Here is a 13,784-nt window from a genome sequence, read left to right as displayed (position 1 = left end):
ATGGGACGAAATTCATAAGGCATCTAGATATGAAAATGTTGTGATAATGGGAGATTTTAAATTTAGACAAATTGATTGGAACAATATGACAGGAAATCTTGAGTCTAATGACTTTCTTGATACGATTCAGGATTGCTTTTTAGAACAGGTTGTGACAGAACCAACTAGAGGAAACAATCTGCTTGACTTGGTTCTTGCCAACAAAGATTCACTAATTAATAATCTTGGAGGTTAATGATGAGCTTGGGGAAAGTGATCACAAATCACTTAGTTTTAATATATCATGGAATTACCCAGATAACTGCAATCAAATCTCTGTCCCAGATTTTTGCTTGGCCGACTTCATGGGACTAAAAAATTACCTGGGTGGGCTAAATTGGGATGTCCTGACTATGGGCCAGGTAGGTGATCTTGGTTGCCAATATGACATTTTTCAGAGCATAGTTCTAGCTGCCCAGACAACTTTTGTTCTGAGTAGGGAAATCAGATCTAACAAAAATGATCCCAAATGGATGAACAATAAATTAAAACATCTCATTGGTCAAAAGAGAGGCATACATAGGTGTATCAAAAGAGGGGATGGGCAGTTAAGAAATCAATATATTCAATTAAAGAGAGAAATAAAGAAAGGAATAAGAAAAGCAAAAAGGGATTATGAGGCTAAGGTCGCAAGGGATTCAAAGACTAACCCAAAAGGGTTCTTTCAGGTATACAGAAGTAAGATTAGGGACAAGATTAGCCCACTTAAGAGTAACTCTGGTCAGATCACTGACAGTGATAAGGATATGTGTGAAATTCTAAATACCTACTTCCTCTCAGTTTTCACCCAGGAAAATACTAGCGATATTCCTGAAACAATAGATTATGTAGAACAGGATGATAATAAACTATGTACAATTGCAGCTACTACTGACATGGTCCTCAGACAAATAGAGAAACTAAAACCTAACAAATCCCCAGGCCCTGATGAACTGTTTGCAAGGGTGCTAAAGGAATGTAAAGAGGAACTTGGCATACCTCTGGCTAATCTTTTTAATATATCACTATAAACTGGCATAGTGCCTGATAAGTGGAAAATGGCAAATACAATACCTATTTACAAGGCAGGTGAACAGGTCCTTGGCTTCGAACTATAGACCAATAAGCCTTACCTCCATAGTGGGAAAATTTATGGAATCAATAATTGCTGAAGCAATTCGTAGCCATCTTGACAGGCACAGATTGATTAATGAATCTCAACACGGTTTTACAAAGGGGCGTTCCTGTCTTACGAATTTACTAACTTTTTTCACTAAGATGTTTTAGGAGGTAGATCATGGTAATGAATATGATATTGTGTATATGGACTTCAGTAAGACTTTCGATAGAGTTCCACACCAGAGGCTGTTGAGGAAACTTAAGGCACATGGAATAGGAGGAGAAATTTTTTCCTGGGTAGAGGCATGGCTGACAAATAGACAGCAGAGAGTTTGCATAAATGGGGAGAAATCAGAATGGGGGCACGTCACAAGCGGTGTTCCTCAGGGGTCAGTGTTGGGCCCGTTATTGTTCACAATTTACATAAATGACATAGATGAGGGAATAAATAGCGACATAAGCAAATTTGCTGATGACATCAAAATAGGTCGTCCAATTCATTCTAATGAGGACACTAGAGCACTCCAGGATGATTTGAATAGACTGATGCAATGGTCGGAGAAGTGGCAGATGCAGTTTAATATTGACAAATGCAAAGTTCTAAATGTTGGACAGGTAAATAACCATGCCACATATAAACTAAATAATGTAGACCTAAATACTACCGATTGTGAAAAGGATTTAGGAGTTCTGGTTAGCAGTAATCTAAAACCAAGACAACAGTGCATTAGTGTTCGCAATAAAGCTAACAGAATTCTTGGCTTCATATCTAGAAGTATAAATGATAGAAGTCCTCAGGTTGTTCTTCAACTCTATATATCCTTGGTTAGGCCTCATTTAGACTATGCTGCTCAGTTCTGGTCACCGTATTACAGAATGGATATAAATGCTCTGGAAAACGTACAGAGGAGGATGACAAAGATGATCCCATGTATCAGAAATCTTCCCTATGAGGATAGACTGAGGGCCCTGAATCTGCACTCTCTCGAAAGGCGTAGAATTAGGGGGGGATATGATCGAGGTGTATAAATGGAAAACAGGAATAAATAAAGGGGATGTAAATAGTGTGCTGAAAATTTCTAGCCAAGACAGGACTCGCAGCAATGGTTTCAAGTTGGAAAAATTCAGATTCAGAAAGGATATAAGAAAGCACTGGTTTGGTAATAGAGTTGTGGATGATTGGAACAAACTCCCGAGTACAGTTATTCAGGCTAAAACGTTGTGTAGTTTTAAAAATAGGTTAGATAAATACATGAGTGGGTGTGGGTGGGTGTGAGTTGGACCTGACTAGCTTGTGCTGGTGGGTCTGGTGCAGTGCTCCATCCTTGAGTAGAGATGATCAGACTGGGTGGGTCATTGGGCTAATCCGGGGGGAGGGTCATTGGGCTAATCCAGGGGGGAGGGGCACATGGACCTGCTCCGCATGGGTCAGTAGGCCTGTTGCAGTGTTCCTTCTTTCTTATGTTCTTATGTTCTTATGAAAAAGTGTAAAACAGTGGTTGAGTTCCATTGTGTGGTCATTGGTAAATGCCTCTATTCTATAGGCTATAACCTAATACAGTGGACCCTGGACTAACGATATTAATTGGTACCCGAGAACGAATATCGTTAGTAGAGTTTTTTTAGCGTTAGTCGAGGCAAAATGTTAGCGGTAAAATGTATCGCTAGTCGAATTTAACCTTATACGATGCCATCGTTGGTCGAGGGTCCACTGTATTGCCAAATGTAACTAAACCAAGAATTTTCGTTTGTCTAGGATTTGTTACATAAGGTTGCGTTGTATTGTTAAATTTACTTTTCATAATAAAACTTCTTTCTTACTTGTCCAAAATACAGTGAAACCTCAAATTTCGAACTTAATCTATTCCAGGAGCTAGTTCTAAATTCAAAATGTTTGAAAGGCGAAGCAATATTTCCCATAAGAAATAATGGAAAAACAATTAATCCGTTCCAGAAACACAAAAATATTCACAAAAAAATAGTAGTATTACATTATAATTGATAGCATTACGTTATAGTTTTACATACACACAACAAATATAGTGTACAATTATTAATAAATTTAAATAAACATACAAAATAACATTTTTTATTACCTTTATTGAAGATTGGTGATGGCATCTGGAAGACAGGAAGGAGGAAAGAGGGAGTTGGGGTTAGTGTTTGGAAGGAGAATCCCCCTCCATAAGGATTTTAGGTATCAAAGCTCTCTCTGGGGTTACTTCCCTTCTCTGTCTTTTAATGCCACTAGGACCAGCTTGAGAGTCACTGGACCCCCGTCTCACAAAATAACTGTCTGCAGGCGGGAGAGATACATGATTATATACACCTGGAAAATCCTAGAGGGACTAGTACCGAACTTGCACACGAAAATCACTCACTACGAAAGCAAAAGACTTGGCAGACGATGCAACATCCCCCCAATGAAAAGCAGGGGTGTCACTAGCACGTTAAGAGACCATACAATAAGTGTCAGGGGCCCGAGACTGTTCAACTGCCTCCCAGCATACATAAGGGGGATTACCAACAGACCCCTGGCAGTCTTCAAGCTGGCACTGGACAAGCACCTAAAGTCGGTTCCTGACCAGCCGGGCTGTGGCTCGTACGTTGGTTTGCATGCAGCCAGCAGTAACAGCCTGGTTGATCAGGCTCTGATCCACCAGGAGGCCTGGTCACAGACCGGGCCGCGGGGGCGTTGACCCCTGGAACTCTCTCCAGGTAAACTCCAGTCCTCTGTTTCTGGCGCCTCTTTAAGATTTCCCGAAAATGGGACATGGTTCTGTCACTGAACTTGTTGCAAAGATGGCTTGTTTCAGCTTGCTCAGGGTGGTACTTCTGCACAAACATTTGGACATCATTCCACTTGGCACAAACCTCCTTAATCTTTGAAGAAGGCACCTCATCCACTCCCTCTTCCTCCTCCTCTGAAGCAAGTTCCTGAGCTGTGGTCTGATACTGTTCCAGATGAAGCTCTTCCAGCTCTTCAGTGGTTAGCTCTTCCCCATGGTCCTCCACCAACTCTTCCACATCTTCACTACTCACTTCACATCTATGGTGTTTCTCACTTTCTTTACCACAGGGGTACCACTAGCAAGTTTCTTTGGGCCCATGGGAGCTTATTTCACAGTCCCACAAGCACTAAACACAATGACTTAATCGTAAAATGTTTGAATGAGAAAGCAGGTTAGTGTTCACGCAAGCATCAACAAAGCCAGACTGGCTCATGGTGCCTGCGCAGGGATGCGGACAGAGCAGGCTGGCGAACAGGTCTGGTACCCAGCGGTTCAAAAAAAGGGGCAAGTTCAATAATGGGGACAAAGTTGGTTCGAAAAAAGCGGTCGATTTTCGAAGTTCGATAAGCGATATGTTTGAAATTGGAGGTTCCCACTTAATAAAAAGAATTCACATAAATGATATTCTTATTTTGTCTATTGTCACCTAAATAAATTCTCACACCTAATTTTTTTTTCTGTGTAACAGATGGGATGGCATAATTACTATTTAAAGTATCAAAAATTAACAGATTTCAGTCCTGGGAAAAAAAATCACTTCAAGTGACTTTTGTAGGTTATCCTAAGTAAGTTACATGTACATTGTAATCACCTAAACTTGAGCAACTTACTAAAGGCCTTCGATATGGTCAAAAGGCCTCTGATACAATCAACCTGTTTAAGGCCTGTCTGAGCAACAGGAAACAAATTGTCAGATTGAACACAATCAGAACCCTTGCTGATGGCACATGGGGTTCCCCAAGGCAGTATTCTGGGTTCCTGTTCCTATGTTATGTGAATAACATGACCATCAGTGTCAAGTATAAGCTTCTGTTGTATGCAGATGACAGTGCTTTGTTAGTGTCAGGTAAAGACCCACAAGATATAGCTAATGTACTGTCAGTAGAACTAGAGTCCTGCAGCAAATGGTTAGCAGGCAACAAATTATCATTACACCTCCAGAAAAATGGAAGCCATCCTCTTTGGCACGAAAAATAAAATGAAAAGGGTAAATTATTTTAATGTCTGGAGTAATGGGGAACCCATCACTTCAATATCTTTAGTGAAATATCTGGGAATCCCCTCTGACCAAAGCTTGTCAGGAGAATTGATAGGGAACAGTGTAGTAAAGGAAGTGAATGTCAGACTAAAGTTCCTCTACAGATAGGCACAGTATCTACCTACTGAGGCTTGCAGGACCCTATGCCTAGCTCTCATACATTACCATATAGATTACATTTGCTCTTCATGGTACTCTGCTTTAACAAATCACCCAGATGAAAATGGTGATTCATCCTGGACCTGGGTCCAAGAGAGAATGTAGGCCAGGATGAATCACAACAATTAGATATGCTAAATGTAGTAGAGTAAAACAACTGAAGTTAATTTTTTTTTTTCAACAAGTCGGCCATCTCCCACCGAGGCAGGGTGACCCAAAAAGAAAATCCCCCCCAAAAAATACTTTCATCACTCAACACTTTCACCTCACTTACACATAATCACAGTCTTTGCAGAGGTGCCCAGATACAACAGTTAAGAAGCATATACAGTGGACCCCCAAGTTTCGCGATTAATCCGTTAAAGAGAGTCTGCCGAATGTCGAAATTGCCGAATGGCAAAACCATTTTCCCCATAAGAAATAATGGAAATAAAATTAATCCGTTCCCGACACCCAAAAATATTAAAATAAAATATTTTTTTCAAATTAAATAAAGATTTACATACTGAAAACAATGAGAAATCAAGTACAGTAGACCCTCAGCTAATGATGGCATCAGCTAACGATGAATCCAGCCAATGATACATTTTAACACAAAAATTTAGCCTCAGCTAACGCTAAAAAACTCACCCAACGTGATTCGTTTGAGACGCGTCCACGTGTTGCCTGAGCGCGCCTCAGTTGTCCCGTGGGTGCCAGTGTTTACAAGCCAGCCAGTGCGGTCACATCCACGCATACAATCGGAACATTTCATATTATCACAGCGTTTTTAGTGATTGTACCTGCAAAATAAGTCACCATGGGCCCCAAGAAAGCTTCTAGTGCAAACCCTGCAGGAAAAAGGGTGAGAATTACTATGGATATGAAGAAAGAGATTAAGGAAATGTGTGCAAAGTGGCTTGAAGTGCAAACCTTTATGGATGAAAATCACCCTCACACAGCTATTGCAAGCCGTGCTGGTGACTATTGCAATGACAATGTTGTGAACCACTTTAGACAAATCATAAAGGAATGGGAGGTATAGGCCTCTATGGACAGATATGTTGTGCAACAGAGGTCCAGTAACTCTCAAGCTGGTCCTAGTGGCATTAAAAGAAGAAGGGAAGTAACCCCGGAAAAGGACTTGATACCTCAAGTCCTAATGGAAGGGCATTCCCCTTCTAAACATTAACAACTTCCACACTCTCCCCTCCTCCCATCCCATCAATCATCACCAGATATTCAATAAAGGTAAGTGTCAGTTTGTGTGTATTAAAATTAATATTTCATGTGGTAATTTTTTTTTTTCATACTTTGGGGTGTCTTGCACAGATTAATTTGATTTCCACTATTTCTTATGGGGAAAATTAATTCAGCTAACGATAATTTCATCTAATGATGAGCTTTCAGGAATGGATTAATATTGTTAGCGGAGGGTCCACTGTACACACACATAAAAAATAATAACAACATTACACTTACCTTTACTGAAGACTTCTGGGTGGATGAAAGACGGGAGGAGGGGATAGGACGAAGGTGTACACTATTGTTTGGAAGGAGAATCTCCTTCCATTAGGACTTCAGGTACGAAGTCCTTATCTGGGGTTACTTCCCGTCTTTGTTTTTTAAAGACATTGGGAACAACTTGAGAGTCACTGAACCCCTGTCGCACAAAATATCTGTCCAGAGAGCTCTGTTTCTGGCATTTCTTTAAGATTTGTCTGAAGTGAGATACTACACTGTCATTGTACATGTTGCCAATATGACCTGCAACAGCTTTGTTAGGGTGAAGTTCATCTATAAATGTTTGCACTTCAGTCCACTTTGCACAAATGTTTTTAATATTTGAAGAAGGCACCTTCCTCCATCTCTCTTCATCCTCCTCTGCAGCAATTTCCTGAGCTGTGATCTCTTGCTGTTGCAGATGAAGCTCTTGCAGCTCTTCAGTAGTTAGCTCTTCCCTGTGGTCCTCCACCAACTCTTCCACATCCTCACCACTCACCTCCAACCCCAGGGACTTCCCCAATGCCACAATAGATTCCACAACTGGCATAGGCTCCTTAGGGTCAGCTCCAAACCCTTCAAAATCCCTCTCTTGTACACATTCTGGCCACAATTTTCTCCAAGCAGAATTCAACGTTCTGCAAGTCACTCCTTCCCAAGCCTTACCTATAAGGTTTCTACAAGTGAGGATATTGAAGTGATCTTTCCAGAACTCTCTTAGGGTCAATTCAGTGTCTGAGGTCACTTCAAAGCACTTTTGAAACACTGCTTTGGTGTACAGTTTTTTGAAGTTTGAAATGACCTGCTGGTTCATGGGCTGGATGAGAGGAGTTGTATTAGGGGGCAAGAACTTCACCGTGATGAAACTAAACTCCTCCACTATTTGCTCTTCCAAGTCTGGAGGATGAGCAGGAGCATTGTCCATTACCAGGAGGCATTTGAGTGGCAATTTATTTTCCAGGAGGTATTTCTTCACACTGGGGCCAAACACTTCATTAAATTAGTCTAGGAAAATTCCCCTTGTGACCCATGCCTTATTGTTACCCTTCCACATCACACACAAATTACTCTTGGCAACACTGTTTTTCTTGAACACTGGGATTTTCAGAGAGATACTCCAGTAAAGGCTTCACTTTAAAATCCCCACTAGCATTACTACAAAACATGAGAGTAAGCCTATCCATCATAGGCTTGTGTCCTGGGAGTGCCGTTTCCTCCTGCATGATGTAGGTCCTCTTTGGCATTTTCTTCCAAAAGAGGCCTGTTTTGTCACAATTAAACACTTGTTGGGGTTTGAATTCTCCAGTGTCTATGCACTCCTTAAACTCCTGTACAAACTTCTCAGCTGCTTTTTAGTCAGAACTGGCAGCCGCACCATGCCTTATCACACTATGAATGCCACTACGCTTCTTAAATCTCTCAAACCAACCTTTGCTGGCCTTAAAATCACAAGCATCACCACTTGTTGCAGGCATTTTCTTTACGAGACTGTCATGCAACTGCTTTGCCTTTTCACATATTATTGACTGCATTATACTATCTCCGGCTAACTGTTTTTGGGTAATCCACACCAACAATAACCTCTCCACTTCTTCGAGGATTTGCGATCTTTTTTTTGTCAAGATATCTACCCCTTTTGAAACAACAGCACACTTTATTTCCTTTCCCTTCGCCATGATCGAAGCGATGGTTGAATGGGGTCTGCCATACATCCCTGCAAGTTCTGTAACACGCACTCCACTCTCATATTTTTCAATGATTTCCTTCTTGAATTTGATCGTGTTCCTCGCTTTCTTTACCAAAGGGTTTGCACTAGCTTTCCTTGGGCCCATGGTGACTTATTTAGCAGTTGCAAGCACAAAAAACAATGGATTATTATGAAATGTATTGTATGAACCCACGGGGTGATGGCCACGTGCTGGTAAACAATGGCACACTGAGTGTGAATGGTGCGGGAGACTGGCTTTGTGTGCACGGTGACGGGCGGACGGGTACCGGACGGTCGCCGAATCACGAGTCCAATCACGAACTGCGAGGCTAAATTTTGCCGAAAAAAACTTGCCAAAAGTTGGATTTCATGAAAGTCGATGCCGACGAAACTCGGGGGTCCACTGTATAACATACCCCTCCAAACTGCCAATATCCCAAACCCCTGCTGTAAAGTGCAAGCACTGTGCTTCCCATTTCCAGTACTCGAGTCCGGCTATATAAAAAATAACCGGTTTCCCTGAATCTCTTCACTAAATATTACCCTGCTCACACTCCAACAGCTCATCAGGGCCCAAAAACAATTCATCTCCATTCACTCCTATCTCATATGCTCACACATGCTTGCTGGAAGTCCAAGCCCCTCACCCACAAAAACTCCTTTACCCCCTCCCTCCAACCTTTTCAAAGATGACCCCTACCCTGCCTTCCTTCCCCTACAGATTTATATGCTCTCCCAGTCATCCTACTTTGATCCATTCTCTCTAAATGACCAAACCACCTCAACAACACCTCTTCAGCCCTTTGACTAATACGTGTACTTTTATTAACTCCACACCTTCTACTAATCTCCACACTCCAAATTCTCTGCATAATATTTACACCACACATTGCCTTTAGACAGGACATCTCCACTGCCTCCAGCCGCCTCCTCGCTGCAGCATTTGCAACCCAAGCTTCACACCCATGTAAGACTGTTGATACCACTATACTGTACTTTCGTACATTCCCTTCTTTGCCTCCATGGATAACGCTTTTCGTCTCCACAGATACCTCAATGCACTACTCACCTTTTTTTCTTCATCAATTCTATGGTTAACCTCATCCTTCATAAACCCATCTGCTGACACATCAACTCCCAAATATCTGAAAACATTCACTTCTTCCATACTCCCTCTCTCCAATGTGATATCCAATTTTTCTTCAACTAAATCATTTGATACCCTCATCACCTTACTCATATCTATGTTCACTTTCAACTTTCTGCCTTTACACACACTCCCAAACTCGTTTACTAACCTTTGCAACTTTTCTTTAGAATCTCCCATAAGCACAGCATCATTAGCAAAAAGTAACAACTCCCATTTGTATTTGATTCCCAATAATTTAATCCCACCCCCCTCTCCCCAACACCCTAGCATTTACTTCTTTTACAGCCCCATCTATAAATATATTAAACAACCATGGTAACATTACACATCCCAGTCTAAGACCTACTTTTACCGGGAAGTAGTCTCCCTCTCTCCTACACGCCCTAGATTATGTTTATAAAATTGCTCACAAGCAGAGTCCAGAATATGTTGATTCCAAATTTGTCAAGGCTGGGAACCAAAACAATTATATTAGAGGAAGAAAACACAACTTTGTAATACCCACAGTAGGTGGTCATGCTTCACCTACCTTTTATTTATTTATTTAGTAATTTAAGCATACATACAGAGGTACAAAAAATACAGGTAAGAGCAGCATGCCAAAGCCACTTATATGCATAGCATTACGGGCTGGCAATAAAGTTGAACAGACTGACCGCATATGTCAAAGCCTGTCACAGCATGAGCCAGTTCAGGAAGAGGGCTGAAAGGAACTTAATGAATGAAGCTACAGAAAGGGAGGGGAGTGATTTCTTGTACAGCTAACATACATGTACCTATTACCAACATTCATGTGCCTATTACTGTGATCCGATCCTCTCTTTAATGTAAATAACTCAGTTTACCTTATTCCTAGTACTGTACTATATCTTGTATCATAACTGATTTTACATCATTGAGTTACTTAGCCTTTTTAACCTTTAACTTTAAGTAATAAGATATTACAAGGACCCCAATGGAAATAAGTCACTGACTTTATTGGGTTACCATAGGTAACAGTATTTATGTGTACCTGTGCTTGAATAAACTTATGTGTACCTACACTTACTTACATAATGACCCCTGGGAATGAAGTACATATTCATCAATAATAGTGTGGAAAGCTGTGGGAGTGAAACAATATTCCCAAGTAGATTAATCGAAGCTAACTGCTTGGAGTAGCTTATAAATAAGCTGGACAACTATAATAATATAATATCTATTTCTACTAGTACAAGTACAAGGTATACAGGCCTAGCTGACATCAGTGACATACTACTATATAGAAAGCCACTAGTTATGCTGAGCATTTCGGGCAAATTAGGTCAGTTTTGTCTCAGGATGCGACCCACATCAGTCGACTAACACCCAGGTACCCATTTTACTGATGGGTGAACACAGACAACTGATGTAACCACGGCCAATGTTTCTACCCTCGCCAGGAATCGAACCCGGACCCTCATCATGTGAAGTGAGAGCTTTAGCCACCAGGCCATGGGAAATGAGTTTGGTTTGATTACTTGCCTAGCTCCCCAATGGAAATAAGTCACTTTTGATTTTCTGGGGGTTATCCTAAGTAATCTACACATATGCTGCTATGTATGATAATTTATTTAACTGTATTTATGTATACCTTCATAAACTTACTCTATTCTCACGTTCCGGACCCGTGGTGCTTTGGTAATGACAGTGAGGTCATTACTACTTACTATAAATAACACCAATCATTAAAAAAAACTTAAGAGGGATATAACAAGATAATCTTTATTCACTGAATAACAAAAAAAAGGCACAATACCCTGACTGGAACAATGCACAAATAACCAATAACCCCAATGGAAATAAGTCACTCTGTCTGACTTTTTTGGGTTATCCCAGGTTCTCTACACATATGCTGCTATGTATGATAATTCTATGTAACTGTATTTGTGTATACCTGAATAAACTTACTTACTTACTTACCAGCACATAGAAGAGAGGAGCTTACGACGACGTTTCGGTCCAACTCAGACCGAAACGTCGTCATAAGCTCCTCTCTTCTATGTGCGGGTTATATGTGTATTTATTCACTGTTTAAGCGATAAAATACAACCCTTGAACTGAAATTGTTAAGGAAAGGAAGTCACTTTCGTTATAGCTACCTACGACATGTTTAAAATAATCCTATGAAGCTCTGGATACTATAGCTATATTTAATATGTTGCAGAGGTAATGCTTTTTTAATCAACATAAAAACAGTTGGTACACAATTTGTATGGCAGGTAGTCATAAATTAGATTACTATTATAATAATGGGGAAGCACTAAACCCGTACGATTATACAGCGCCTGTACGAGGGAATGGAAGGTATTCAGGCTTAATTCAGGGAACTGGAGCACAGATCCAATTCCCTAAATCAAGAGCCCCTCACCAACATCAAGGAACCTCCCTTGAAGGGTCATAAATTAGAGACAAACCTCGTATGTGAAGTAATGTTGTTGTTGTTGTTGTTGTTAAGGGCCAGAGGCAGCTCACACACACTGTTGACAATTATATAAAATACTGACAACCTCAAGATTATGACTCGTGTGCATCAGTGGGGAGATTTATTGATGAAATTTCTCGCCTACACGGCAGGCTTATTCAGTCAGATACAAAAGGATCAGTTGTAATGAAATAAAGATTATGTATCGGTCCATCAACTTTGGAGTAAAAGTATTTGAGGTGGTCAGTCCCTCAGGCTGGAGAAGAGTTTATTATTATTATTATTATTACAATCAAGGGGGAAGAGCTAAACCCGTAGGATTATACAGCGCCTGGGGGGATGTGGAAGGCATTCGGGCTTAATTCGGGGAACTGGAGCACAGATCCAATTCCCAGATCCAAGAACCCCTCACCAACATCAAGGAACCTTCCGTGAGGGGTGGAGAAGAGTTGAGCTCCAGGAACTGAACTTTTCTCCAGCTTGAGGGACTGACCACCTCAAATACTTTTACTCCAAGGTTTATGGACCGATACATCATCTTTATTTCATTACTACTGATCCTTTTGTAACTCACTTGAATAAGCCTGCCGTGTAGGCGAGAAGTTTCGTCAATAAAACTACCCACTGTTACACGTGTCTTAATCTTCAGCTTACGTTGTGTCGAGTCCTGCTTGACGATGTACAGAGGAGGAGGACAATATTGACCAGAGTTAGACCATGAATGAAAAAGGAACAGGAGCCTCCCTGTAAATATAAAGAAAACCTCTAAGTTGCCAGACAGAGCAGGTGGACCGTCGTGGCCAAGCTTCAGCACAGTGGGATACCCACATCATCACCTGAATTCAGTAATCAGTAAACAGCTCAGTTTATAAGGTTGAACCCAATTATTAATTATAACTCGTCTCGGTATTATAGTACCCTCAGATTGGGTTACAGTAACAGCACTTAATGGTCGTGTATGTGTTCCAGAGCATTAATTTAAAAAAAGTAATCGAAGAGGAGGGTTGTGTACAAGTTTCTTAGGATAGATTGCAAAGTGATATCAAAAGCTGTTATCTACCAGGGTGTTGGGAAATATTGTTTTTTAATATGATAGAGTTCATATAGTTAGGTTAATATGTTTATTATGCACACCATACCCATCCTGTGGGCGGTAGTCAAAAGATTACAAAGGTACATAATGGGTATGCATGGAGCCCCAGACCGACAAAATGAGACTAGTCACGAGGGAGCATTCACCAAATTCAACTTCAATAACAAAAACATAAAGTGGGACCAAGTAAACCAAGTCCTAACCGATATAAGCTGGGAAGATATACTAAGCAACACAGACCCAAACTTATGCCTAGAACAGATTAACTCGGTGGCACTCGATGTATGCACAAGGCTTATTCCTCTAAGAAAAAGGAGGAGTAGATGTAAAATAGAAAGAGACAGGCGCTCCCTTTACAGGCGACGGAAAAGAATAACAGAGCGGCTAAAAGAGGTCAATATATCTGAAATGCGTAGGGAGACACTGGTCAGAGAAATAGCAAGCATCGAACTTAAGCTAAAAGAATCCTTTAGGAGTCAGGAATCGCGGGAAGAACTAAAAGCCATAAATGAAATCGAAAGAAACCCAAAGTATTTCTTCTCCTATGCCAAATCAAAATCGA

The 13,784-nt window shown here is 40.8% G+C and overlaps 1 protein-coding gene across 2 annotated transcripts in view; it reads right to left on the bottom strand.

Annotated features, from left to right (window-relative positions):
- xmas (RRM_XMAS2 and SAC3_GANP domain-containing protein xmas) overlaps nt 1–12,914 on the bottom strand; it is a 32,162-nt gene extending 19,248 nt beyond the window's left edge. Inside the window, exons 1-2 of one of the 2 annotated variants that reach the window (XM_070092173.1) lie at nt 12,784–12,870; nt 12,122–12,184 (exon numbers count right to left, since the gene is read on the bottom strand). The gene's annotated coding sequence lies outside the window, so the exon portion shown is untranslated. Of the gene's footprint in view, nt 1–12,121; nt 12,185–12,783 lie in introns of both variants that reach the window. The other variant, XM_070092174.1, reaches the window with a different exon arrangement.
- Nucleotides 12,915–13,784: the final 870 nt, after the last annotated feature.

The sequence above is a fragment of the Cherax quadricarinatus genome, chromosome 38, assembly GCF_038502225.1.
Source record: "Cherax quadricarinatus isolate ZL_2023a chromosome 38, ASM3850222v1, whole genome shotgun sequence".
Classification (NCBI taxonomy): Eukaryota; Metazoa; Arthropoda; class Malacostraca; order Decapoda; family Parastacidae; genus Cherax; species Cherax quadricarinatus.
The sequence above is the reverse complement of the archived record's forward strand: the minus strand, read 5'-3'. Positions and strand labels throughout refer to the sequence as shown.